Below are 6,219 nucleotides of genomic sequence, written 5' to 3' on the forward strand. Positions count from 1 at the left end.
AATTAAAAAGTGTATATATACTTTTATATAAAGTATATACTACATGTACTTTATACTATATATAAAAAAGTGTGTATATACACACACACACCCACAGCATTGGGAAAAGGAGGTTAAATTACCCGACATCATTACATAAAAGATAAATAATAAGTAAGGATGAAATAATAACAATAACAATAAAAATAAAAAGAAGACAAATAATAAAAAATAAATAACACAATAACTAAAAAATAAATAATACAAGATAAACTCTGTTTCATATATTCACAACTGTGAACCTACTTTTGCCCACCCCTGTACCTTAGACATCACAGCCAGGATAAAGCAGAGAAAGAAAATTACCTAATAATACATGAGATTGTTTTGGTCCTTGTTGCTGCTAATTAATAAGGATTGATTTGTTTTTGCTCTATAGGATAATTTTATTTGAACCTATTAATTTCTTTTCACTTAATGTTGCAAAGATAAAGCAATATAAAACAGGCAAAGGGTGACTGGTCTTCAAGAATTTGTATCTTCAATTTTTACTGGAATAAAAATCCTTTCAAGCCAGAAGCTGCTCAAGGATGAATCACAAATACTTGAAGAAAACTTTATTTCAGACAGGTTCAGTGGTGTGTGTGCTACAGCAAAGTCTGGTTATAGCAAATAGTTTTATTTCAAACCTGCATTGACATATAAATCAGATATTATTTGGCACAGATTAATTTCTGCTAAAATGTAGGTTCAGTCCAACATTATGCCAACATTTGCATTTATGGTAGACCCTACTTGAAGTACTAGAGGTTAAATTTTCACCACCAAAAAATGAGAATAACAGCTATCATTAAGGTAATGAACTGAAAATTCATTCCCCAGTATTGCTTTGAAAGTATAGACCTGGGTTGTCCACAGAAAATCTGACTTTTTCTAAATGTAGTTTTGAACTGGAATTCTTCAGTCGTCACCTACTGTTGGCCCATCACTCCTCTTCTTATTTGACCCCAACCAATTAAACTAGTGTTTCTCAGTCCTTCCACTAAAAACAACTTTTTCTCCTACTTCTGTGCACACAAGATTTGTCCAAGTGATTTTGCCCGATCGGCCTCAACTACATTAACTTCCTCCATGGACAGGGTTCCTGTGTTCGCCTTGAGCACCTCACTCTTCGACAGCTTTTGCACCTTTGCTGCTTTCTTGTCTCCTTCAGTGCATACAGCCTAGCAGCCTTCGAAGCAGGAAAAAGGAGATTTCCAATTCTGTGAAGATCTCAGGTAAAGCTCTAACTGCATCGAGTACCTGCCCCGTCCTTCTGTCAGCCCGGCACAACGTGGAGTCCGTGTTTGTTCCAGCTCCCGTAAGACTCCCTGGAGCAGCACACTGAACACCATTGTGTTCCACAAACACATGAGTTTTCCTTCTCTGTCTCTGGAAACAATGCCAGGTCTGACTTCTATCTCCTTGTCCACCTTTAGCACTCCTTTTAGAACACCAGTTACCTCCCCACTTAAAGTCATCAACTTCACAGCCAAGTGTGTTAATACCACAAGACCTAATAACATCAAGTCTGTTGGGGGTACCAGAATTTTTTTGACTATGTACTCACAGACATTTCAATATTGTATTTCAGCTGAGTAGAAGTTGAAATGGTAGTAGCTCTTGCTACTGTACCTTGTACAAATGCAAGGATCTGGTCAAACTGTTATGGCTGTCTTTTACCAAATGCATTTTGTTTTGTATTAAATAGAATCAAAATATGCTTCAGTTTCTTGGTTTCTATAGCAGCCAGGTATTCAGAAGTCTGAGGCCAAGGACAAGACTCATTACCAGCTATCAACAGAAGAGCCGCATCCATCATTGCGACCCGTTCAGCACAGTAGCCATCAAAATATCGTGGCCAGGACAGTCAACAAGGGAATCGTGTCTGACTAATTTGAAGTGCCCTTTGGTCCCTGGAACGTCTGTAGGAAACTCATCAGGTGTACTACTTCCACAGGATCTATAGCATTCTGTCTGAGGACATCTTGAGTTATCAAGTTTACAAATCTTAACATTAGCATATCCAAGCTTGATTGTAATGTAATATTCTTTTCTAGTTAATTTTTGAATCTGACGCTGTGAACTCCAGAAATAGCTTTTACAACTGTGATTTTGCCATGAACAATATGACTGATTGTGCCTACATTAACTGTGGTTTCTTTGCTGATAACTTCATGTGAAAGTGGCATCAATTTGGTAACATCCAAGGTGGCAAGATTTTGGAGAGGAAGGTGCAGGCAGCCCAGAGTCACTCCACCCTCTCACCCCCTGGCCATTTTGCCCAGAGAGAGGATTGATTTTTACACCATATTCTCAGCATATAATTGTCTCACCCTATTTAGAATATTATTAGGGTCAACACTGTTCAGAGAGTGTCCTTTCTTGGAGGAAAATGTTGAATTTCTTAGAGATAATATTATGAGATTTTGATCTACTTATTCCTTAGTGAGTAGAAGGCAATAAATTAAAGCCAATATACCTTCAGAAAAAGCTATTAGTTTAGATTGGTGATGTTTTCCCACCAATTTCCCATTAATACTCTTAATTATAACAAACACACACAACACACACAATCACTGGCTTTTTCAGTAATATGGAAGACTAGGAAATGTGAAAATCTTTCACCACAGAAAGTTAGAAATGCTGGACAAAGTGTAGCAAATTTCTGTTAAGTGCACAGGTGAGTTTCAATAAAGTGAAGGAATTTCCAAGGGCTCCAAAACAAGGAAGCAGAAAAACAAAGCAGTAAGAAGATGGGAAGGGGAGATTCGGGTATCAGCCATCAATATATGGATCATAAGAGCCACTCACTGATGGAGACAAGACATTGAGACTATGAAAGCGAGACATCAGAATGGAACTCAGAATCAGATCTACTGAGGAGCTATAAGCTGACGGCTAGGAGGCCCTGGAGAGCATTGCAAAGAGTACATGACGATGCATCAGTCTGTGCCACTTTTAGCCATAAGTGACTTTGGGTGGGGAAAACATCTCGTGAGAAAGTCTGCCTTTAGGTCGGTTTGGTATTTATTTTAATTGCATGATCTGGGTACCTTCAAGCCAAGCAATTAACTAATTATAGGTTGGTAATATTCTCATGAGGCTTGAAAGAAACAAACAGAAGCAAAATGCTCTGGAGGGATCCACCTAAAACCCAGGCTACACAGGGTTTCTATGGAACCCATTTTCCAAAATAAAAAACTCAAAAGGCGCAATCTTCCATGAACAAATGGCAGCAGATAAAGAGATAGCCAGACTAAATTCCTAAGAACTTGAGATAATAGAGACATCTGCTCAAATTATCAAAAAAGATGACAAAGGAGATAAGAACATGATTAAAATATAAAAATATGTATTTTAAAATGTATTTTAGAAAACCAAGTGAATTTATAGAAGTGAAAAATATAGTCATTAAAAGTAAAAAAAATAGCACTGAACAGTGTAAACAGGTGAACAAAACTGAAAAGAAATTTAGTCTACTGGGTAATAGACCTGAAGAAATACCTAGAATAAGAGAGGGGTGTGGGAAGAGAAAGAGAGAGAGGGTGAATATAGGGGAGGTATTAAGTGAAATGGAGTAGAGGACGACTAACATAACATCTAACAGGAGTGTCAGGTGGCAAGAACAGAGAGAATGAGAGAATGGAGGATTGATATGCAATGTTTGAGGAAAATATAAAGGCTGAAATGTTCTCCAAAATTATAGAGACACTTAAATACTTAGATTCTGGAAATAAAGTAAGATCCAGGCTTGAGAGATTAAAATCATATTTAAAGGTAGTGAAGCTGCAGAATTCCAGATAAAATAAAATTCTTAACAGCATGTAATGATAAAAGATTACTAAAAAAGGACACATCAGTTAACAGCAGAGATGTCATCAACAGCAGCAGCAATAGAAGTTATAAATCAGGGGAAAGAATAACCAGACTACACAGCGGACCATGCCCCTGTGGTTTTAAAAATGAATTCCTTTCTAGAGGAAAAAAAGAAGTTAAGTCATCTCTTTTCCTGTCAATAAATGCTTGGCAGTAATTCAGTAAATTCATGAATAGCCTGGCAACTGAAGGCTGAACCCAGCAGTTGAAACCAATGTAAAATCACAGGTATTTTCCACTAATTAAGGCTATGTGATTCTATAAAGTGATATGGTTGGGTTAAGGGTCAAGTGGGGAGTTGGAAATGCTTATTGAAGGAATAGCATGTGATAACTAAGTACAATGTCAGATATTGGGGCCAACTAATGTAGATTTTGGCTATTTAGACCAGGAGCCCCCAACCCCTGGGCCACAGACCAATACTGGTCCTTGGCCTGTTAGGACTGGGCCACATAGCAGGAGGTGTGTGGTGGGTGAGTGAAGCTTCATCTGTATTTACACCACTCCCCGCTGCTCCCATTACCGTCTGGGCTCTGCCTCCTGTTGGATCAGCTGCAGCCTCAGATTCTCATAGGAGTGCGAACCCTACTATGATCTGCACAGCTAGTAATCTAGGGTGTGTGATCCCAAGATTAGGAGAATCTAATGACTGGTGCTCTGAGGTGGAACTGAGGCGGTGATGCTAGTGCTAGGGAGTGTCTGCAAATAGATTGTCATCAGCAGAGAAGTTTGACTGCAGAGACCATAATAAATAAATTGCTTGCAGACTCATATGAAAACCCTATCAGTGAGGGGCAAGTGACAATTAAGGTGCATCTGATGGCAGACTTCATAGTGGCAAGTGAGTTGGTGTACTTCAATTGTACGGCTGCATCTGGTGGCAGGCTGTAAGTCAGAATCTGACACTTATTTTTCGTCTGCGCATGGCCCGCCCATTATTTTATTTACCACTTCCATCCACCCCTCCTTTCTGCACTGTGTACTTGTCTCGGTCACAGTTTTGGTAAGTCCTCAAGCTACTCCCAGCCAAAATGAGTAAAAAACAAACATTGCTGGAGAGCTTCTTTGAATGGAGGGAAAGGCCCAATGATGAGACAGTAGAAGACAAAGACTGTCAACAAAAAGAAAGCTGCATTTAAAAGAAAATACCAAGCCCTGGCTGGTGTGGCTCAGTGGACTGAGTGCCTGCCTACAAACCAAATCATCATCGGTTCAATTCCCAGTCAAGGTACATGCCTGGGTTGCGGGCCAAGACCCCAGTTGGGGGCATGCAAGAGGCAACCACACATTAATGTGTCCTTCCCTTTCTTTCTCCCTCCCTTCCCCTTCTCTAAAAAATAAATTTTTAAAATCTTTAAAAAAAAAGAGAGAAAATACCAAGAGTCCTATTTAAATTACGGGTTCATTGCAACAGGTGATTCACATTCTCCAAGCCCACTTTGTATAATATGTGGTAACAGGCTATCCAACGAAGCCATGAAACCCTCAAAACTGCTTCCCCACATGGAGACCAAGCACCATGCATTAAAAGACAAGGCTTTGGAATTTTTAAAAAGAAAAAATGTGAACACGAAGAACAGAAACAATTATTGAAGGCCACCACTTTATCAAATGTGTCTGTACTGAGAGCATCATTTAAAAAAAAATCTTTATTGTTATTCAGTTACAATTGTCTGCATTTTCTCCCCATCCCTCCACCCCACCCCAGCCAATCCCACCTCCCTCCCCCACCTCTACCTTCCCCCTTGATTTTGTCCTTGTGTCCTTTATAGTAGCTCCTGTAAACCCCTCTCCCCACTATCCCCTCCCCACTCCCCTCTGGCTATTATTACATTGTTCTTAATTTCAATGTCTCTGGTCATATTTTGTTTGCTTTTTTCTTTTGTTCTTAGTGGCTAACCGCATTGCTAAAGCTAAGGAGCCCTTTACTATTGCTGAAGAGTTGATCCCGCCTTCTGGAAAGGATATTTGTTGTGAACTTTTAGAAGAGGCAGTGGTTGAAAAGGTGGCATGGGTTCCTCCCTGAGCTAGCACCATGACTAGATGAATCGATAAAATAGCAAAGGCAGAATTGTTAGAGAGGGGAAATGAGTCACTGTGGTATGCAGTCAGGTTGACCATTCTACCAATGCTGACAAGAAGGCAACAAGGCTTGCTTTTGTGCGATATATTTTTCAGGAGGATGTGCATGAGGATATGTTATGTGCATTTTCGTTGCCCACTAACACCACAGCTGTGGAACTATTCAAGTCTTTGAGTGATTACATATCAGGAAAACTGAATTGGTCATTTTGTGTCACTATATGCATGGATGGAACGGCT

At 39.5% G+C, this 6,219-nt stretch overlaps 1 pseudogene; it reads right to left on the bottom strand.

The window, feature by feature from the left end:
• Positions 1-950: 950 nt before the first annotated feature.
• LOC112302795 (eukaryotic translation initiation factor 2 subunit 3, X-linked pseudogene) lies at positions 951-2,297 on the bottom strand (annotated as a pseudogene).
• Positions 2,298-6,219: the final 3,922 nt, after the last annotated feature.

Source organism: Desmodus rotundus, chromosome 1 (genome assembly GCF_022682495.2).
Source record: "Desmodus rotundus isolate HL8 chromosome 1, HLdesRot8A.1, whole genome shotgun sequence".
In the NCBI taxonomy this organism is placed as follows: Eukaryota; Metazoa; Chordata; class Mammalia; order Chiroptera; family Phyllostomidae; genus Desmodus; species Desmodus rotundus.